Genomic DNA, 24175 nt, shown 5'->3' on the forward strand with positions numbered 1-24175 from the left:
GCAGATCATGCAAACCATTTGTTCACACAAATGCTGACACTAGGGAACACCCATATAATCCTTGTGAGTAGCAGTGTAATACTGCATACAATGAATTCCTCAAGGTTGTAAGTAAATTCCAGCATGTTGAAAGTTTGTCTGTATAACAGCATTACATGTGTATGAACCCAGGTGTGTGTGCTCATGTAATCAGTATGACATAGTATTGCTGTATGTCAGGTAACATTTCCAAATGCTAGGTGTACACATGCACACCTGTGCCATACAGCATCTGTCACTGTGATAGTTGCATGACAACTGTGTAGAATGTTGATACACTGTAGTACAAGAACACATGCCTTAGTAAGGCAACAGTATACATATCATCTGATGTCAGCAGTCCTCAGGAGGCATGCTACTACAGCAGTTATGGAAGGAAGATGCAACCAAATGTTAGCAGTGGCCATCAGTATGGTAGCTCAATTCACAGACTGGAATAGACTGTTGTAGGGATGCATTACATCCACACCTCAGCATAGTAAATGTGGATAACACCACCATTAATATATGCAATGTTCAGAGGGTCATAGGACATACTAGGCTACCATCCAGGAACACATGCAATCCTAGCCATTATTTTGCCATTCCAGGAGCACATGCAATCCCAGCCATTATTATACCACATAAACACAGATTTCCATATCTATGTGATGGAAGATAGTTGTGGTATGTGTGTATGTTCAGAATAGTCTGAAGTTGCATACAGTTGTCCACATATAACACAGGATATCTCTTCCTTGTGCATATTTGTTTGATTCAGTACAGACTGCCTCTGTCCATATGTGGCATGTGCATAACCCGATGATAGAATTAGCACTCACGTATCCAGTTGCCTGTAGATGAGTTGTGGAGGGTAGTGGATGTGCTCTTCTTCACAGTTTGTTTTTGTATCTTTGAGATGATGACATCCTCATTGTTCCACAGAACAGCTTTTATGTGGACAGAGAGAAAAAGGGGATGCTGGATTCAGGGGACTATGTAAAAGGTTATCCTGAGTGGCAGTCAAATGAAAAGAGATTCAAAATATCATACAGTGACTGTAATATACCACCAACCACACACAAACCAGTAGCTTGAGGTCAGATTTGAATGCCACATATGTGTAGGTATCGAAACTGTATTCCATGCAACCTAAGACTAGCGCCACCACAGTTATTTAATGCTAACTGTGTCAGAGTGCACCTTATAGAGGATGCCATCATCAGTGTATGGAGGGAAAAAGAAGATGTTGGCAGGAATGTCTGACATAGCTGTGGATTCACATCTTTATGTAAAGTGTGTCTTCAAACTAATAGTTAAATGAACACACACAGTCAGGTTGACTGCTGTGAGAGTAGAACCCCTACCTATCTAGTTATTCTCCCTACAGAACACAGTACTTAATGCTAGCGCCACTGCACAAGTCTGTTTTTAACAGTGTCAGAGTGCTTTTTATAGAGGATAACATCAGTGTATGCAGAAGAGAAAATGTTGGCAGGAGTGTCTGGCATAGCTGTGGTCTCATATCCTGGTGTAAAATTGTCTCCAGAGTGATAGTTGAATGAACACACAAATACACGTGCACATACACACAAGTTGACTGCTGTGAGACTAGAACCCCTACCTATCTAGTTACACATGCTGCAGAACATAGTACTTAATTCTAGTACCACTGGTCTATTTTTAGTAGTGCCAGAGTGCTTTTTATAATGGATGACATCATCAGTGTATGCAGAGAAGTGGATAATGGCAGGGGTGTCTGACATAGCGGTGGACTCCCATCCTGGTGTTAAATTGTCTCCACACTGATAGTTGAATGAAAATACAAACACACACACACTCAAGTTCACTGCTGTAAGACAAGAACCCCTACCTGTCTAGTTTCACATGCTGTAGACCACAGTACTTTAATGCTAGCACCAACACACAGGTCTGTCTTTAACAGTGTCAGAGTGTACTTTATAGAAGATGCATCATCAGTGAAGTGGATGGTGGAAGGGCTGTGTGAAATTGCTGTGGAGTCATGTAGCAATGTAAAAGTGATGTCTGAATGCTACTTGAGTGAGGGAGTAGGACCTGGACTCATGCTTTTATAACTAGATACACATAGACACGTTAACTGCTATGAGATTAGAACTCCTTCCTATCCAATTACACAAGCTACAGAACACAATGCTTAATGCTCCTGCCATCACAGAAGTCTGATTTTAACAGTCTCAGAGTGCATTTTATAGTTGACATCATCAGTATATGCTGAGAAGAACATGGGAGGAGGGATAAGTATCTTCTGAATATTACTTGAGTGAGGGCAGCAGGACATGGACACATGCTCTTTTGACTACACACACATGCACACACGCACACGCACACACACACACACACACACACACACACACACACACACACACAAGTTGACTACTGTGAGATTAGAGCCCCTACCTGTTTAATTATACAAGCTAAAGAGCATAGTACCTAACGCTTTTGCCACCACAGAAGTCTAGTTTTAACAGTGTCAGAGTGCACTTTGTAGAGAATGGTGGATGGCATCATCAGTTGTATGCTGAGAAGATGATATTGGGAGGACTGTATGAAACTGCTGTGGAGTGATTTAGCATTGTACAGGTCTCTTCTGAATGTTACTTGATTGCGGGAAGCAGGACCTGGATTCATGTTCTCTTACTGCACACACAGACCCAGACATAGACATACACCCATAAGTTGACTACTGTGAGATTAGAACCCCTACCCATCTAATTACAAAAGCTAAAGAACACATTACTTAATGTGCTTGCCACCACAGATGTCTGATTTTACCAGTGTCAGAGTGCAATTAATAGAAGATAACATCATCAGTGTTTATTTTATCGCACTAACTAGCTATTCCTTCTGAAGAAATTTCTATCTTCTCAAATAACTCTTGAAGAATTTCTACTACCCATTCCTTAAAATCTTTTCTTTTTAGCAGGAAGGTAGGAAAGCACTATTGTCTTATTTTTATTTTCTGTGGAAGGTTAGGCTGGCAACTCGACACCGTAAAAACTCCACTGCCAATCATTGGCAGACAGGTGATCCACTGTGGTGACCCCTAATTGGGGAACAAGCCGAAAGAAGAAGAAGACAACCCTAAATTGTTATCCTTGCTTTTATTAGTACATGATCTGAAATGATTATTAGATGTGTGTAGAAGCTCTCAATTAAATGCACATGTTCCTGTGAAATGTGATTTATATCCCATCTAGCTCAGTTATTGTACCTTGTGGAATAATATGCAAATTCAGTCCAAGTTTCTACTACTGAATTCATACCAAATATTTTCTTACATGTCTTCAGACATCAAACCTCTTTTGCTGCATTTTCCCTTCTAGGTCTCCCTTATACATCCTTAGTGTTGTAAATCAAGTTCCAGTTCTCATCTATAAGTAATATTCCTTGCTGAAAGCTGATTATTTCTCCTCAAAATTTTCTTAACCTCCAGACAGCAGTTTTTGGTGGAATATAACTACATGCCAATGTAATCCTCCACTATTTCCAGTAGCCCCTTACTACCACAAATCTAACATCATTCTTATTTTTCTCTTCTATCAATGTTGGAGCCCCTCTAGCAATCAGTATTATTGCTCCCCTTTTCCTTTGTCACTGATATTCTGCTCATTTCTTTCCAAATGTGTCTTCTGCAGCACTGATATTTGCATTCTGCATTTTTTAATATAATTTATAGGTTCATAGGTGTGTACTAGGCTAATGACCCTGGAGCCTTTACAAGCCTAGCCCATAGAGGTGCCCTGGCATCATGCCGCCCGACATTAGTTCCTAGTGCCTCTATCAATTAGAGCCACTGGAGTTATCCTCAGTTCAGTGTGAACTTTCTATTACCCATCCACTCATCAAGATTTCTGTTGAAGAGGGACAGCAAGGTGCTCTGCTTGATATGTATGGGAAGTCTATTCCAGAGCATGGACAGTCTCTGTGTGAGGAACCTGTCCTTCCAGCATGTTCCGTTGATTGTGGTAATGAGGTTGAGGTCTCTGGAGCATGTGGTGTGGAGGTATTGGGATTTCTTTCGATGTAGCATTTCTTACAGAGCTAGGTCAGACATGGCTTTGTAAGTCAAGCAAAGATCGTCAATAAGTAGGCAATATGAGACAGAGAATAGCTGGAGTCTTTTGAGTCTCTCCATGTAGAACATGTGTTTAATGCCTAGGATTCTCTTTGTGAGGTACTTCTATGACCTCTCCAGCTGTTGCAGGTGTCTAGTGAGGTACATGCCAAATGGGGCATTGTACTCAATGATTGGTCTAATGAGGGAAGAGTAGAGAGAGATGATGATGTCTTTCTTCCTGGATGCAAAATCTTTGGTAATGAAATGTGCCACATAGAAGGACTTTCTGACCACAGTGGCAATGTGGAGGTCGAAGGAGACGTTGCTGTCAACCTGAGTCCCCAGATCTCATGGGCTCCCATTGATGTGGTAATTAGTGGGAACTGCGTTTTTACCAAAGGGGATGATGACACATCTTTTGGCATTAAGTTTAAGGCCATGGTTTTGACACCAGTCATTGGTCTCAGTGAGGCCTTTCTGTAGGATGTCTGCATCACTTGGGGAGTTAATAATAGCTCCCAGCTTGCAGTCATCTGCAAACTTGGTCAGCCAGAGTCCCTTTGTGTTTGCCTGGACTTTTGAGAAATAGATGCCGAACAGGAGAGGACCCAGGACCGATCCCTCTGGTACTCCACTCATGAATGGTCAGCAGTCTGACTTGGAGTATTCTGTCTGTGAGCCAATTTGCAACCCACCTAGTGATATTGAGGTTGATGCGTAGTTTGGTTAGTTTATCAATAATTTTAGAGTGAGGAATGGTATCAAAGGCCTTGGCCAGATCAAGGTAGGCTGTTTGCATTGCCTTACCTTCATCCACAGCTCTGGTGACTGACTCAAAGAAGTCAACCAGGTTGAGCAGACATGATCTCCCTTTCACAAAGCCAAATTGTGTGGGGTCTAGAGTTTAGAGAGTTCCTATATCTTTGTTAATCAGGTCCATGATGATGCTCTCCATAGCTTTACATATCAGACTCGTCAGGCTAATGAGGCGATTATTCCCAGGGTCTGTAGTTGCTCCCCCTTTATGGAGAGGAATGTTTGTAGCAGTGCGCCATTCGGTAGGGACAAAGCATGAGGTGAGGCTGACTATACAGGGCACACAGATGGTATGCCAGTTTGCTTTGTAGTTCATGTGGAACACAGCCAGAGATATTATCGGGTCTCATGGAAGCTGTATTCTTGGCCTTGAACAATGCAGCTTTAACCTGTGCTGCAGTAATGCTGGGTGCCTGGCATTCTTCCAGTATTGAGATTGGTCCTTTGGGAAAGAGAGAGGGGGTAAAGTTGGCACTGAATCTGTCAGCGAGTATGTTGGCAATATCTGTTGGCTCAGTACAGAATATACCATTGTGCAGTAACTCAGAGCAAATCTGGATATTACCGTGGAGGTTTTTGATATAACTGTAGAAGGCTTTGTGATTGTTTTTAGTGTGTGCCTCAATTCTGCCTTTATAGTTGCCTTTAGAGGATTTGTTGAGGGATTTTAACTTTTTGTTGAGGCTAATAAGGGAGTTTTTCCAGTCTTGGGACTTCACCTTTTTCTGCAACAGTTTCTTCCTTCTGATGTAGAGTTTATTAGCAGCGGTCCACCAGATTGGCTTTATTTTTTGAAGGAGAGCATCTTGGTTCTGTTGGGTATGGCTAGTTCCATGCATTTATGTACATGTTCGTACAGTGCCATGACATCCCTATCACCTGTCCTCTACCTTGTATCTCTAAAGAGCAAGTTGTAAACATCCTCTCTAAGGTGAAAAACACAGCATCTATGGGGACCTGATAACATTCCAGACTGTGTCCTACATGGGCTTAAACAAGAATTAGCAACACCATTGGGTACTATTTTCAGTCATAAGCTAAGTACCGGCTTCATCCCAGCAGAATGGGAAAAGGCCACCATTATCCCCTTGCACAAAGGTGGTGTTTTCACTGACCCTGGGAACTGTAGACCTATTAGCCTGACTAGCTTTGTCTGCAAGGCCATGGAGCGAATCATGGACCTTATCAACAAAGATATAGGTAATCTCCAAACACTTGACCCTACTCAATTTGGATTTGTCAAAGGGAGATCATGCCTGTTAAACCTGGTGGACTTCTTCAAGACAGTCACCAAGGCCCTGGATGAGGTGAAATCTGTGCATACAGCCTACCTAAGCTTAGCTAAGGCTTTTGATACTATCCCCCAGGTAAGGCATCATTGACAAACTCACCCAGCTAGGTATCAACCTTTATATCATTAGATGGGTCCCTAACTGGCTCATTGATAGAACCAATGCAGTCAAAATAGGGGAATCCACCTCCCAACAGAAGACCTGTAACCAGTGGTGCTCCACAGGCATCAGTCCTGGGACCTCTGCTGTTTGGAATCTATTTCTGTTAAGTGCAAGGTAAAACTTAAGTCTGTGGCAACTAAGTTTGCTGATGACTGCAAACTGGGAGCCATCATAGAATCTCCAAACAATGTTAACATCCTACAAGAGGATCTTACACAAACAAATGATTGATGTCAAAGTCATGGTCTTAAACTCAATGCAAAAAAAGGTATTATCATCCCTTTCCATACGAGAGATGTTCTTGCTAACTACCACATCAATAACAACACCCTAAGTACGCACTCAGTGGTGAGAGACCTGGGTACACAGGTTGAAAGCAACCTTACCTTTGATCACCATGTCTCCACAGTGGTAAGAAGGGCATTCTATATTGCATATCTCATAAGTAAGGGTATTGCCTCCAGAAAAAAAGTTGGTATAACCTCCCTGTACTCTTCTCTCACCAGGCCAATAATTGAATACAATGCCCCTTTTGGTATGTATCTTTCCAAGAACCTGCAGCAATTGGAGAAACTACAAAGTTTCCTCACAAGTAAAATTCAAGGTCTTCAGCATCTGTCCTATGACGATCATCTGAAATTACTGTCACTTTATTCTGTTTCATGCAGACTACTCATAGGTGATCTCTGCCTTACATATAAGCCAGTCTCTGACCCTGCTTTGTTGGAAATGCTGAACATCCACAAGTCAAATGGTACACAGGTTACTCACTCTGAAGGCCTTAACCTGGTATGTGACATTAATTGAACCTGCTGTAGGGACGTATTTCTCTCCCAGAGGTTACCACACCTTTGGAACAGACTCCCACTTCATGTCAAGAAGACCAACTCATTGTCCGTCTTCAAACACAATCTGGACAATTGGATGGGTGACCATAAATTCATCCCGGGGGTTCCAACTTTGTCCCTCTTGGACAGGAGCAATAGATGCTGATTGTGGAAGTAAGGGTAAAATTTGGCTAGGCTTGTAAGGGCCCTATGACCATTAGCCTAGTAACTTCCTGTGATCCTATAATTAGCCAGTTTGTTCATTTCTCTTTTTTGTGCATCAAAATACTATATTCATGTAAGAAATATTTAAAAGTCATGTAAATAAGCTCATGTATATGTATTTTCCCTGCAATTATAAATGTGCATCACATGTAACGTAAATGTGGAGTATTTTCTCCCCAGGCCACCACTGAAAATGTTTCTTACTCTGTTGGACTTTTCCCAATCAACACAGTCTAATAATAATAATAATAATAATAATAATAATATAACATATAAGCACAAGCAGTAACACAGGTATATATTTTGGAGAAGTCATCCAGCCACATAGTAAAACAGGTGATTTTCAGGAGGTAAGCAAGCTTCTGTACCCCTAACACTCCACTTAAGTTATTACTGCCATTCCTGGGACAGTCTAACTCAGCAAAGGGGCATAAAGTTGGTGAATAATAACAGTAATAAAAATGTTGCTCTTTCTCTGACGCGCCATGACCTCAGAGACATAATGTATACAACTGTAGGTAACATTACTTCATTGCAACAAGTAGTAATCAAACATGAAGAAGGAAGTAAATACTTGAGCATCCATGCTATAGCTAACAAAAGGACCTAGGAAGTTAGAATCGAGGAGTCCACCTCTACAAAGAGGCCAGTCACATGCAAAGTCCCTCAGGGATCGGTCCTGAGGCCGCACCTTTTTGGCATTTACTTCTCGGAAGTCAAGGCCAGTGTCAAGGACCTCTAGCTGACCAAATTTGCAGAGGATTGCAAATTAGTAGTAGTCATAAAATCCACCACTGGCACTAACGTTCTCCTGGTAGGACTGACATGGACAAAAATCTCATGTCAGAGCCATAGACTAAAACTAAATGTCAAGAAGTACATAATAGTAGCCTTTCGGAAGTCATCCACTCCTGGTAACTATCATATTGACAACACACCCCTAAGAGCCGACCTTGTAGTCAAGAACTTGAGGACATGTAGACAGTAATTCAGCCTTTGACCGTCATGTGTCCAAAGTAGTGAAGAAATAATTCTGTGTTGTGCAAATTATAAACAAAGGTATGAAATGTAGGTCCACGGAGGTTATTGTTCCACATATTCAGCATTTATCAGATCTGTCATTGAGTACAGTGCCCCCTTTGGTATGTACTTAACCAGGGACATCCAACAATTGGAACATCCACAGATTCTTCACTAAAAGAGTAGAGGGTGTAAGTAACATGTCCTATGCAGACTGCTTCAAAGCTCTATCTCTGTATTCTGTCTCTTATAGGCTGTTGAGGGGAGATCACATCTGGCATAGAAGACATTGTCGGACCCCACCCTGATGGAACTCCGGCATAGCCGCAAAACAAACAGAACCAGAATTACTTGTTCTAAAGATGTAAACCTTGTCTGTGATATAAATAGGACCTGCTGGAGAGACAGGAATGTATCGCAAAGACTACCCATTCTCTGGAATAGGCTATCCATCCATGTGAAGCAAAGTTCTTCTCTAACCCAGTTGAAGTGTAACTTGGACAGTTGGATGGGGAATGGGAAATTCATCCCTGTTTTGGCACATATCTCTATAATGAACATAGGGAGCCTGTAATGGTTCATCTTCCAGGCCCTGCTTGCAAATGTTTTATTTCCCAATCCACTGCTTACTCTTATCAATGGTACCAGAATTTGTCAGCGATTTGGGATGCATAGCTAGGCCTAAAGAGGCCCTACTGGTCATTAGCCTAGTACACACTCATGACTCTATGAACCTAAAAGTTAAATAGCCAGACCTCAACACCAAAACAGAAAAGAGGTAGTAGTAAATTAGCAAATGAAAACAGTCATTGAACCAAATAAGGAATCGGATGCAAAAACCAGAGAATACAATAGTACATTAGTTGGAAGCCAAACCCATTCAGATGAAACATTAAACTGAGGCCCCATCTGCTTGAGTTGGTGGTAGCTGAGGTGGATGTAAAAGATCCCATAGCACCTATTGAAAAGAGTAAGAGTAGTTCACTGATACCCTGGCCATACTTCCCCTATTAGTATAAATTTAACCTCCTGTCGTCTCTGAAAAGAGGCTACTTACCTACTGGAACTAACCCAGTGAACAAAGGATAAATAAATAGATCACAGGACTTATTTGGAGGGAGATTCCAAAATACTTTACAACGCACTTCAGGATGTTGTTGTGGTATAAGTTAGATGTGTCAATAATAGGGGCTACAGAGGCTTCTGTCATAGAGCAGACAGTGTATCAGAAACCCATTTAGTCATACGTAAGCCCACTGTATCTATTCTGTGACACTGGTGGCTTATCCATAGTATTTCCTTCAAGAACTGTTTATAAAGTCTCTTGTATTTGATTCAGAAGGGAGTTATGATACTGTTTTGTGTAGTTTATGAAGAGAAGAAATATAGATCCTCTTCTCTTATATGCCTATCATCCATGTCTAAAAGAGTATAGCCAGACTCCAATCTTCTTCAAAATGTGCTCAGGTTTCAGGTACTAGTGGGAACATCTGTTTATATATTGTTGTATAAATACAGTGTGACTTTAAGGGCTCTTTAAAGTATTTCTGCTTTCTTTAGAGTTGGGGATTTTTAATTTTTCTCCCACCCCTGAATGTCACTGTGGCAATCTTAAAAAAATAAAGTGGTTACCAGTAACATCCATGGCCGTCTTTCTGCTCAGTTCACTGATCATTAAACTTATAAATGAGACATACTACCCTCTACTAAAAAGAAAATCTAATATTATACCATCTTTGAAAAACGCGGCACGCTGATTGGCCAGCGTTCGTTATACTAATGGAAAAGACTTTTTCCATTAGTATAACTTTTTCGAATTGTGCTCGCTATGTTAAATGGGTTTAACAGAGACAAGTTTTAAAATAAGCAACGGAGATCTCCGATGTTAAACCCATTTAACATAGCGGAGAAAGCAAGATCCCGCTTTTTTTTTAGTGTTCGCTATGTTAAATGAGTTTAACAGCAACAGACATCTCCAAACTCATTTAACATGGAGATCTTGCTTTTTTTGACAACTCCTGATGTATGCGCGGCGGCGCAGTACTGTTGTTTTTTTGCTCACAGCCTGTATTGCGCGCCCAAGAAGTAATATCAGAACTGCCGCGGATGCCAGACATATGCCATTATTTAAGAAAAGTAATAGTTTAACCACGCCAAGGTAATAGTGTTACTACCACCCAGGCATGATTATTGCTATATTCAAGCACCCTACGTATTTATTAAGAAATGGTCAACAACACTACTTGTTTGACCACCCTTCTACTTTTCACAATTGAAAGATCCTCTTCTAAAATAAACTTGTCATCCTGGAATAACATGTCACATAAAATTAGGCATATAAAAAACATAAAAGCCTTTAAGAAAGAGATGAAAGAAACATTAGTAAAAGAAATGTAAATGTTTTAGGAATGTGGGTTAATGCTTTCACTTATTTATAAACAAGTAGTAATTCCAAACGACTTCCCTGTTGAAGCCTCTTTCTGAAGAGTGGGCCATATTAATTTTGTGATTAATGTTAATCGTGTATATATTTGCTAGCATTTTTATATCTGTCACATTAGCTGCTTTCCATATTGAATTTCGTTAGCTAGGGTTATTTCTCTTCATAACTGGGTTTCTTTTGCCTGCAATTGATACAAATAATAAGCCTGGCTGTACTGTATCCTTACTGTGATATAGGTGTCTGGGTGATACGTATACTTTCCTGTAACTAGTCTAGTCCAGATACATATTTGCTGTATCCAGGACTGTTTGTAAGCTTCTGAGCCCCCCAAGCTCTTCTGTGTTGAAGGGAAGCCTTCTAGTTATCAGTAGGAGTGGTAAGCACTAGGTAGCCTATCTACCACAAAAGGAGTGGTTTCTGACCCAGAAATTATAGTTTACTGGCCGTTTGGGCAGCTTTTTCATCCCTTTCAACTTTCTGGTTTAAAAGCCCACATTTGCACGGGTTTGAGCTTGTTTAAGCTCCGTGGATCCAGTTTTGGTGTGCTGCAGACTGCAAGAGTATCAGAAAGGGGAAAGAGATGCTCTAAGTGGCTCCATTTTGATTTTTTCCTAATTTACTTCTTTCTGCACTTGTTTTTCATCAGTTTTTAATTTAATTGCATTTATTTAAACTGTATTTGCTTTAATATTGCTACACACTCGTGTGTGCTAGCTTGCACTGCATTTGAATTGTTTTAGCTGCTTTTCTATAAAAAAAAAACAAAAAAAAAGTTCTAAGTTTGTTTCCTGCCTTTCCTGTAACTAGGCTATTCCAGATACAGATTTGCTGTATCCAGGACTGTATGTAAGCTTCTGAGCCCCCAAGCCTCTCTGTGTTGGAGGAAAGTCTTCTAGCTTATCAGTGGGAGTGGTAAGCACTAGGTAGCCTATCTACCACAAGAGGAGTGGCTTCTGGCCCAGAAATTGTAGTTTATTGGCTGTTTGGGCAGTTTTTCCATCCCTTTCAACTTTCTGGTTTAAAAGCCTGCATTTGTGTGGGTTTACGCTTGTTTAAGCTCCACCTAGCGGCGCCGAGCTGAGGTAAACTATTACTGGTGCCAGAAAGTCTGTTCTTCAGTTTTTTTCCCTTGAATCTTGCTAGTTTTTTCTCTCTTGCACTCCAGACAGCTTAATCGCTTTGCACTTCAACAGGTTTTTGTAGCAATTATTGTAGCACACCTAGGTGCCATCAGCACTAGTTGTTTTTCACGGAAATAGCTTCAGTACTTAGTAGTTATGACCACCCCCTCCTGGCATGATTAAAGGGCAGTTCCCTGTGTTTTCTCCTATTAACCCGGTGCACTTGGGCATTCTGAGACTGTGTAGCAACTGCCTCATGTACACAGACAACTCCTCTCCTCTTACGTCCCAACACTCAGGTTTGTGAGAGATGCGCTTATATCAGCAAATTGGAAGCTGTCACTCTCCAGCCAAAACTGGACTAGGTGGTCAGGAGGAGAAGGTCAACACCTGCACCACACCACATGGAACACGTAGCCCTCCAGAACACCTACCATCACATCTCTCACATAAAAACACAAACCACACACCCACCTTTGGGGAGGCTCTCAATAGAAATTTACCCAAACAGCAGAGATCTCCAAGACAGAAACACACTCAACCACCACAACACAGCACAAACCACAGGACACATAGCTCACCTCCACAGTATCCCCCTCAACCTAAGCCCCTAAGGCTAAACACCTTGCCCAATACACTAATCATAGGTGACTCAGTAGTGAGGCACACAAATGTCTCACTCACTAGGTTGAATAAGGAGAAGGTAACAGTCAGCTATCAGGTGCCAGAATCCAACACATAACACATGCACTGAGGTCACTCCACAACAAGTACAAGTATGACTCTGTCATTGTCCATGTGGGTGTGAATGACCTAGGGTGCATCTCCCTGGACTACATGAAAAGAGACATGGTGGAGCTCTCGGATTATGTGGCCCAGGCAGGTATGATGTTAGCCCTGAGCAGTATCGTACCGTCACCCAGAATGGGGATCCAGTATCTGTCTGCTTGGGACAACATGATTGACAAACCTCGATGCTTTGCCAGAGATGGCCTGCATCTGTCACCCCTGGGTTTCCAGGTACTGTCTAAGGCTCTTGCCACCCCTATAGTGCCTTTTTAGGTGGTGTTCCAAAGACCAAATTACCACTGTAACAGCTATAAATAAATGCAATCTGAGGGTCATGCTGCTCAATGCTTGAAGTCTAAATCTCAAGATGCGTTCACTCGAAGCAGTCCTCAAAATGGAGAACATCGACATTTGTGCTGTAACGGAGACCTAGTTAAAGCGGCAGAAGGCACCACTGTGCTACCAAGCTATAACTCATTCAACACCTTTTGGCCCCAAAACATGGACTGTCGCTCCCAAGGCAGTGGTGTTTCCATATTCATAAAGGATATGCACACCTCCAGACTAGTACCCCAGCATAAAATATCTGAGATACTTCGGGTACAACTAACATTGGGTAAGATTGCGATCTAGGTCATAGCCTGCTTTAGGTCCCCAACCATGTGCCTAGACTCTCACTCCATGTTCCTAAACACCCTGGAATCTGTCAAGGTCCAACCCAACACTCTCATACTAGGAGACTTCAACTACCCCTCCATCAACTGGGAGAACTACTCAAGCACCAATACACTGGCCCAACGCTTCCTGGAATTCATCAGTTCCAATGCCCAGGACCAGCTCATTCTGACCCCCACTAGAGGAAGCAACATCCCTGACCTGGTTATTACTAACATGGGTGATCATTTCTCTACACCATTAGTCAATCCCTCCCTGGTCAGATCTGACCATAAACTAATCACCATAGAAATCTACATCTCACCCACACCCCTCGCAAAGGTAAGCACCTTGAAAAACTTCTCCAAAGCTGACTTTGGCCTCCTAAAAATAGAGGTGGCTAACTTCACGGCACCCATGCCAATGGAAAATAGCTGCATGACTGCCGAATCATACACCAGTGCACTGTATGAACATATACATAAATGCATGGAACTAGCCATACCCAACAGAACCAAGACGCTCTCCTCCTAAAAAAAAGGAAGCCAATCTGGTGGTTCCCTGCTATTAATAAACTTTACATCAGAAGGAAGAAACTCTTGCAGGAAAAGGTTAAGTCCCAAGACTTGAAAAACTCTCTTATTAGCCTCAACAAAAAGTTGAGATCCCTCATCAAATCCTGTAAAGCCAGCTATGAAGGCAGAATTGCGGCAGACACTAAAAACAATCACAAAGCCTTCTATAGTTATATCAAGAACCTCCACAGCAATACCCAGGTTTGCTCTGAGTTACTGCGCAATGGTACCTGCTATACTGAGCCAACAGATATTGCCAACATACTGGCTAACTTTACCCATCTCCCCCCCCTAAAGGACCAGTCACAATATTGGAAGAATGCCAGGCACCCAGCATTACTGCAGCACAGGTTAAAGCTGCATTGTTCAAGGCCAGGAATACAGCTTCCATGGGACCTGATAATATCCCTGGCTGTGTTCTCCATGAACTACAAAGCAAACTGGCACCACATCTGTGTGCCCTGTTCAGTCACAGCCTCACCTCAGGCTTTGTCCCTACCGAATGGCGCACTGCTGCAGTCATCCCTCTCTATAAAGGGGGAGCAACTACATACTCTGGGAATTATTGCCCCATTAGCCTGACGAGTCTGATATGTAAAGCTGTGGAGTGCATCATCATGGACCTGATTAACAAAGATATAGGAAATCTCCAGGCTCTAGACTCCACGTAATTTGGCGTTGTGAAAGGGAGATCATGCCTACTCAACCTGGTTGACTTCTCTGAGTCAAGTCACCAAGACTGTGGATGAAGGTAAGGCAGTGCATACAGCCTACCTCGATCTAGCCAAGGCCTTTGATACCATTCCTCATTCTGGAATTATTGATAAACTTACCAAACTATGCATCAACCCCTATATCACTAGGTGGGTTGCAAATTGGCTCACAGATAGAACACACAGTGTGAAAGTAGTAGACTCCAAGTCAGACTGCTGACCAGTCACAAGTGGAGTCCCACAGGGATCGGTCTTGGGTCCTCTCCTGTTCAGCATCTACTTCTCAGAAGTCCAGGCCAACACAAAGGGACTCTGACTGACCAAGTTCGCAGAAGACTGCAAGGTGGGAGCCTAACTCCCCAAGTGATGCAGACATCCTACAGAAAGGCCTCACATAGACTAATGACTGGTGTTGAAACAATGGCCCTAAGCTAAATGCCAAAAAATGTGTCATCCTCCTCTTTCATAAAAACTCAGTTCCCACTAATTACCACATCAATGGGAGCCCACTGAACACTGAAGGCATTATAAGAGATCTGGGGATGCAGGTTGACAGCAACCTCTCCTTTGACCACCACTTTGCCACTGTGGTCAGAAAGTCCTTCTGTGTGGCACATCTCATTACCAAGAGTTTAGCATGCAGGAAGAAAAAGGTCATCGTCTCTCTCTACTCTTCCCTCATTACACTAATCATTGAGATTACTGTCCCATTTGGCATGTACCTCACTAGACACCTGCAACAGCTGGAGAGGCCACAGAAGTACCTCACAAAGAGGATTCTAGGCATTAAACACATGTCCTACACAGACAGACTCAAAAAACTACAGCTATTCTCTGTCTCATATCACCTACTTAGAGGCGATCTTTGCTTGACTTACAAAGCCATGTCTGACGCAGCTCTGTTAGAAATGCTACATCTAAAGAAATCCCAATCTCTCTGCACCACACACTGCAGAGACCTCAACCTCATTACCACAATTAACAGAACATGCTGGAGGGACAGGTTCCTCACCCAGAGACTGCCCATACTCTGGAATAGACTTCCCATACATGTCAAGCAGAGCACCTTGCTGTCCCTCTTCAAGAGAAATCTTGATGAGTGGATGGGTAATAGAAAGTTCACCCCGGGGATCACTCCACTGGCTCTACTTGATAGAGGTACTGGGAACTAACGTTGGGCGGCACGATGCCAAGGCACTTCTTTGGGCTAGGCTTGTAAAGGCTCCAGGGCCATTAGCCTAGTACACACCTATGAACCTATAAACCTAAACAAATAAATAGCCTGGCTGTACTGTGCCCTTACTGTGACATAGGTATCTGGGTGATACAGATAATTAGCCTGGCTGTACTGAACCCTTACTGTGAAATAAGTGTCTGAGTTTTTGATTAGCAGCCTTTGCCCTTGAGGAGCCAAGGAAGGAGGGAGAGGAGTGAAAGGGCATGACCTGCTTTCCTCTCTGTACTCTGGGGAGGGATGCATACAATTAGAGAGACACTCAACAAGTGTGATTTCCCTGGGGAGACATGGAAAAAGGATAAACAGCCTCTTGTGCTTTAGGGTTGATGGATGTGGCTACTAGAGTGCAACGCCCTGTACAGAAGTGAGAGGACTCCTTTCATGGACAGCCCATTGCACACCCTTTTCCTCAAACAACTGTGTGTGTTGTGCACTGGAATGTTAGGGCTGCAAAAAGTAATATGAAACCCTCTAATCACCCTGTTGGCTTTCGTACTAATGGCACCTCTCAGCCAACTGTTGCTCTTGGTGAAGACGAAATAAATGGGTTAATAGGCTGAGGGAAGCTCTGTTTCTGCATCGGTAGAGCCAACTTCATATCTTTTCCTGAACCCTGAAGGACCTGCTTTTTAATTTTTTTAAATGTTTGTGCCTTCTTTAACTCAGCATTTACTTTTTCTCAAGTCATTAATGATCCCCTTGTGCTTAAAGAGCTTGTTAAATTTTCAGCTTTTTAAAGTTACTAGCTTAGTTAAATCAAAGTGTAATGGCTTATCTTATTTGCAGAACCTACGAAAAACAAGCACTTACAGAAAAAATCTTTGAATGCAATTTTTATATCACAAGCACACTCTATGAGAAATCATTACACTCAATAATAAGTAAAAGAAACAACCTTGCTGATGAATTATAAGTGAAAAAATACTTGAAAAAGATGAAAATATTTTTACAGTTATTAACCGAAGTAATGCCAGGATTATTTGACATACTACTTGTGAAGGGAAAATCTATTTTTATGTGACCAGCAGTTTCAAATCAGTGAGAAAAACTAAAGACGGTGCTTTTACAGCTAGTTTAACATAGGGGGACATATACTGATGAGCAACTTCCCCTGTTACTTTGATCCCCACTACTATCCTATACTATTAACTGCAATAAAAAAAATGGTTTAAATTCTTTATAGTTTCTGATTTGGATCCTCTATAACTTGTAAAAATGTTGTTTTAGTAAGTACTGTTGCTGCTATATAGTTGTTTGACATGTACCATTACATCTTATACTGTTGCATAAAATAATAATATTAACTGTAAAAACTGGAGCTTTTCTCCCCGGGCCTCTGCTGAAAAAGGGCTTCAGCTCAGTCAGACATTCCTGGTCAACAAATGTAAAATAAATAAATAAAATAAAAATGGCTGAATCATACTGCTTCACTGGTAACTAGAGTCCCATATGTTATGATTTACTTCCTCCCTGAAGAAAGATCATTGGTCACTTTTCTCTTGAAGATATTCTATTGCTCCTCATCAAATTTGCAGTCATTATGGTATCCACTTCAGAAATTTAAAAGCTCCATTGTGTCTTTCTTGTAGTTCTGACTGGTTGGGCACTAGGAAAATAATGCAAGCCTGGAATACACGTCTTCTGCAATCTGAGAAGCACTGTAGTACTAAAGATATTTCATTTGACTAATAGGGTCACTACCTGTAGTATATAGCATAGCTTTCAGAGGAGTGTCCGTGGTCCCTTCATACAGAGTTTATGAGGTCCAGATTTATCAAAAAAATGTATACACGTGTATGTAATAACAGAGGAACAGATCATCATCAGAGTATCTTTTAAATTCAAATTTATTTAAGTGTATATTGCCCAGGCACTATTACAAGGGTCCAATTCTTAGGTGGTTGTATGGATTTTGGAGACCAGTAAAAAAAATCATCATAATCTGAAATATTGTATTCATGTCAAAAACAAGATGGTAGATGCAGCAGACGTTGTAGTTTTCAAGGTCCTGTGAGAGCATATCAAGACCAAGACTGAACATGATAGAGAAGAGAATAGTGGTGACGTCCTTCATGGCAAGTTCAAAAACTGCTGCGTAAAAAAATGCTGGTTAGAAAGACAGGATGGGCTTCAGAACCTACCCACAACCTGAAAGAGAGCCACTTGTCAATTTGCTGATGTCAGGATTTCTTATGCACTCTTCTCCTAACAAGGAAAATTCAAGGTCTTCAGTATCTGTCTTATGGGGATTGTCTAAAATCACTGTCATTTTATTCTGTTTCATACAGACTACTCGGAGGTGATTTCTGCTTTGCATACAAGGCACTCTCGGACCCTGTCTTATTGGAAATGCTGCCTATCTGTAAGTCAAGTGGTACACGTGTTACTCACTCTAAAGACCTTAACCTGGTATGTGACATTAATAAAACCTGCTGGAGGCTTTGTAACAGACTCTCATTTCTTGTCAAACAGAGTATCTGTTTGGCTCTCTTCAAACGCAACATGGACGGTCGGATGGGTGACCATAAATTCACCCCGGGGGTTCCACCTGTGTCCCTTATGGACAGAGTCAATAGGTGCTGATCGTGGAAATTAGGGGTGATAACTTGGATAGGCTTGTACGGGCTTTAGGGCCATTAGCCTAGTAACTTCCTATGATCCTATGTATCTATCCTATGACACTTCCAGCCCATACTCCTTGGACAAAATGACAACAACAAACTTTTCAAAGTTAAGCTGAAACAACACTTACTGTACACATGGCTCTTCTTGTTCTCTCTTCATTGACATGATATTTTATAAAACTGTTACATTTATTTAACTTATGACAGGCCTTCCTCCATTCTATTTCTCATTTCCCTTTCTCCACGTTTACTCAAATTTCACACTCAGAATGCTTCCTGCCTACTTTATTCTATTCCTCTGTTTCCACTATCTACAACTGTACTATCTTGCTTTGTGTTCCTTCCCACTCTACTTTCACTCCTTTCTCTTTACAAATCCATTTACTGTAACTCCTCTGGACTTAGACTTGCCCCTCCTTAGCTACTCTCTACACAATTTATCTGGCTGTTACCCGAAAACTCTTCTATACTACTCCTGTTTATGCACTGTACTGTGTCGCAACTAATATTTCTATTGTGTTGTAATATGGCTTTGCAGCGGTATATGAATGCAGCTGATTTACCGTGAATCTGCTTTGTATATGACACTGAAAATTATCAATGCAGCTCTATATTTAGAGGATTATCTCCTTCTTTTGCTACTTGTTTTTCACTTTTCTGTATTTTGCCTTTTACATATTGATGTCTGGAGCTTTTCTGTGTTGTACTCTGCTGAAAAGGGTTTTTTATTTTTGCTGACCCAGTCAGAGTATCCTGGTAAATAAATGTTAGTAAGTAAATAAATAAATAATAAGAAACTGAATAGTGCTCACCCAGCTGAAGTTTATCCTGCTGCAGGTGAGTATGGTGCCATCTGCACTGTAACCTTCATCCTGCCCTACTTAGTCCCAAGAGCTCAACATCATGTTATGGCTTCCTTGGCACAAGATGTGCAGCACTTATACATCGTTGAGGTCAGTTGAGGCTGTCAAGGCTGTCTTATAAACCTCAATAGCCTAATCAACTTCACTGGCACTAAACTCCTACAAAAACTTGTGCATGGTAGAAATCCAAGTGTAAGGTCCAGTGTGTTCCTCAACTTTCAGCAGACTGTCAAATCCTGGTCAAGGGTTGTCACCCTTGACTCATTCACCTTGTAGCAAACAAGGCAATGGGCTGACTGACTGACAGGCTCCACCACCAAGTCGCTGATTATAATTCTTAGCAGAAGTGTGACATCCACCATATGTCCATGTATATGGGTTGCAGAGGTAACCACCTAAGCAAACCCAAATCTTTGCATAAGACACAGGAATTCTTCAGCAATGACAATGACAGCACAGAGGATAGACAGTCAGGTGTCTCATGATAGAACATCCTTGCACTAGAAGGTATGCACTTAGGTACCTACAGTTTGCTCCTGTACCATGACATATTAAAAAAAGATAGTAGTCCTGGCTAAGATTTACTTCATTTTGGAGGTGGTGCAATGGAAGATGGCAGCCATGCTGCCAGATTTACCAGGCTTTGACTGAAAACTGAGGAGGCACAGTGACTGTAAGAATAAGCCACCAGGAACCAAACAAACTCTCTGAATAGCTGGAAGCAAAGAATCACTCCAAAGGTAGAATAACCAGAATTTAATCAAAGTCCTTGATATAAACAACACTCCATAAGATAAAAACATGATAATAACACAATGTCTCCACCAAAAATGCAACCACAGTCAAGTGCTTTCGTCCTTCCTGGACTTCTTCAGAACTGTGTTACAGGGAAAAAAAAACACCCCATTTAAAACACATAGTGACCAATCAAAGTGGTAAAACAATCAAATATACAAATTATTTAAAAGAACAGTCATAGACACTTAAAAAACTAGTTGTTTTTTCATAGATTTATTTACTCTAAGTTTCAGTTCTGGCTTGAGTGAAATAAAATTGTTCAACCCTGGTGCTACAGTTGAGTTGTAACGCATCTGCCACTTCATCTATGCCCTTTCCAACTTGTTCTTCCAGTCACCCCCCCTAATATCCTTACCTACCACTTCTAGGATACCAAATTAAAATGTATGGGTGGGGTTAACATAAACCACCCCTCTTGTAACACAGGATCCTGCTGCCAACTTGATGTTGAACCAACCCCCTTCAGTATTAACTACATGGGAAGTTAAAATGAACTTGCAATATTCACAAGCCCCACACCTTGTGGTACCCTTAAGGTTAGTGGCTGATTTAGAAATAGGGTGTTCTAATAAATATTTCAAATTATTAGAGCGTCTTCTGTGTGGCGACATGCGTGAATGGGTGTTCCTTCGTTGAAGGTTGTGCGTCAGGCCCAGCAAGTCGGCACGTACAAATCTACTGCCAATCATTAGTGGACTGGAGTTCCACTGTGGCGACCCCTAACCAGGAAAAGCCATAAGACACAACATTATTTGTCCTATATACAAATTTTGGTTCAAGTCCTACTTCAAGTCAGGTCAGATATTATAGCAGAGTTATTTTTGATGAGTTGAGCATTAAACCACAGCATCTTGAGGTGAATTCCAAGGGAACAGATCCTCACCTTCCTGTCCTAGATGTAGAGTGATCTTCTGAAACACGTAAAACTTTATTGCAAGTATCCAAGACATGCCCCGCATGCTGGACCCTGTCAGTAGAAGGAATTGAGCCTTACATGTATCCCACAGTGTCCCTTCCCCAGCAGTGATGAATATCTGCTTCTTACTAATGTTTAATCTCCTATAGGCAATAGAAACACATAGAAGTTGCAAAGGCAAAAGAAAGGGCCTCAGTGCCATTACCTGATCCTTAGTTTCAAAGAAACCTGTAACCTGAATGAGTATGATCTAAGGACAAGATAGAAAAGAAACTCAGATAAGAGCAACCGGAATATCTGCAAATGCAGGCTAAAAGAAATGCAGGGAATACAAGCTTCAAAAACAATCCTCAGACAGAGAAAGTGAGACTGATAAATTGTAAACTAATGAAAATGGTGCAAAACTAACAAGACAATCAATAGTCCAGCTGTAGAAAGTCCAAAATATGTCGTTTGATTAATATGAAGGCCATAGTTAAGAGTATAGTTGTATGAAGTACCTGGTGCAACAGAAAATACTGATTAAAATGTTATAAAACTAAGGCAATACTAGGAGACGCACAATATCCACATGAATTGAAAAAAATAGTCCAACTGTAGAAATTCTGACAGTAATTAAGTTGATTAATGTGAAGTCCTAATAAAAGAATGTGGTTGTGTATGGTACTGATTGTAACAGAAGATTAAAATTACCCTGTCTTCTCATTTTGATTGAGACCATTAAGCCACCACAATGTGCTGTTTGGATCTTAAACTCACAAAATGCGCCTGAACCATATATGATTCTCAATTACTGGGTATAAAAGATTGTGGAACCTTAGCTAGGTATTCTGGTGCTTTGCACGGTTCCTCAGTCTAACACCCTTCACCACTCTATGCTGGAAAAAAAGTTCTTTTCAAGGGAGCTTGAAAACAGAAAACTTTCTCCTTTGCAAAATGTAGCAAAATATTTTCTAAAACTGAATAGCACTGAAGTGATTTATCCCTGACCACAAATGCACTATCAACATTGATTTCTGAATGCTGGTACTGCACTGCTGCCCAGTCGGCATCTGCTGATTGAGTCCTCAAATACCTTGTGCCCAACGCAGCACCTACCTTTTCTCTATCCCAGCTGAACCTGTGAGGGATTGTTGGCTACATAATGTCTCCTATCTACTATTTGTAAGCATTTCAACAGGAATACAGTGCAAACAAGTGATAATTTACAAGTGAATTCCAGCCAGGGCTCAGACCAGAGAATTAGATTTGGGAGTAGCATTGCAGGACAGTGGAGTCCTTCTGCCACACTACCCCATTTCGTTTGGATTTCTGCTGTTAGTGTTTCTTCCACAGTTATTGTGCATTTTTTTAAAAACCTCTATTGAATTATCACTTGTGACATAGGCAAACTTGCACTTATATAAAAGTAACCAGACCATATTAACAAGTTGACATTTACAAGTATTGCACGTCAAATAATTTGTTATATATTCTATAATCTAGGGAACATTACATAAATTATTCAGTTCCTGCATTCTCTTAAACCACATTCTTCCTTAGAAACATTTTTATGTATGTGTTGTTCCCACACTTCCATGTGTAATTTACTCTTACCCTCAATAAAGATCCCAACTCCTCTTCTTTTATATTTGTTACAATATTCAGTTCTTCAGATATAGTTGATATAGATTTTTATTTTCATTTTCTTGTAACTGTTTTTTCAGCTACTAGAATTAAACTTAACAACACCTTACTATGTCTAGGTAGTTCAGATCTTGTATCCTAGCTCAAAAAATAGTTTTGTTAGTTACACTCATTTGCTTACAGAGTATTCCCAAGAGTACTGTGTAAGGAATTTTTAAAGTCTGCCAACTAATTACACTCACAAAGCGTATGTTCCCAGTTAATTCTTTCTTTCCCATCATACCTCCAACATTTGCCATCTACCTGAGGAAAAATTCTGCTTGGGGAATAAAAGTATATATGTAAACACTTCCAGGCAAAAATCCTAAATCTTCTAGACTTTGTTGCATATTTGAGGGGCATATATGCGCCCTCCCATTGTTTCTTTGTGAATTGCTTATCAGTCTCTTCCCAAACGTTTCTGACCTCTTCTGATTGATTCCTGTAGTTATTGTGCAGTATTTTATATGCCCTACTAATTATCCCTATTTTAACGACAGATAATGTTATAGGTTCAGTTAAAAACGCAACCAGTGCAGGTCTTTCATTTCAGATTCTCCCTTTTCTCTTTGCCTGTACTGTAATATCAGTTCCTGATAGGGAAGGCAGTCACTAGCCTGCAGTCCAAATGCCTTCTTGGCCTCTTCCCATTCTGTTACCCTTTCTTCTCTAGTTATTTGTTCCCATTACCTTTGTTACTTTGCCAACTTCTTCCAGTAAATTCTAGCCCTCTCTTGTCTATTCTCTGTACCCCTAACTGCAGTCGTCCTTATAGACAGAATCTCCTTCCTACATTCCCTTGTTGACTTAGCTCTTTGTACACTTTCTGCTACTTTATAGTACACTTTCTGCTACTTTATAGGTTCATAGGTTGGTACTAGGCTATCAGCCCTAGGGCCTATACAAGCCTAGCCATAACAATTCCCTGGCTATTTCTTCCCACATTATTTACTTTCCTGGACCCCTGTCTAGCAGGGCGACTGATGTGATCCCTGGGGTGAATTTCCTTTCTCCCATCCAGTCATCAAGGTTCCTCTTGAAGAGGTCCAAAGAGGCACTCTGCTTGACATGTATGGGCAATCTATTCCAGAGTCTGGGGAGTCTCTGGGTCAGGAACCTATCCCTTCAGCATGTTTTGTTTATTGTGATGACAAGGTTTAGATCCCTGGAGCGTGTAGCTCTGAGGGATTGGGATTTCTTTAAGTGTAGCATGTCCAACAGCTCTGGGTTTGACATGGCCTTGTATGTTAAGCAGAGATCGCCTCTGAGTAGATGATATGCGACAGAGTATAGCTGGAGTTTTTTTAAGACGGTCAGC

At 41.2% G+C, this 24175-nt stretch overlaps 1 protein-coding gene across 1 annotated transcript in view; it reads left to right on the forward strand.

Annotated features, from left to right (window-relative positions):
• The window catches only part of DGKQ (diacylglycerol kinase theta), a 2194335-nt gene that overhangs the window by 1659457 nt on the left and 510703 nt on the right, over positions 1–24175 (forward strand). The window lies entirely within an intron of this gene.

The sequence above is a fragment of the Protopterus annectens genome, chromosome 17.part0 (genome assembly GCF_019279795.1).
Source record: "Protopterus annectens isolate FY-2018-M chromosome 17.part0, PAN1.0, whole genome shotgun sequence".
Lineage (NCBI taxonomy): Eukaryota > Metazoa > Chordata > Ceratodontiformes > Protopteridae > Protopterus > Protopterus annectens.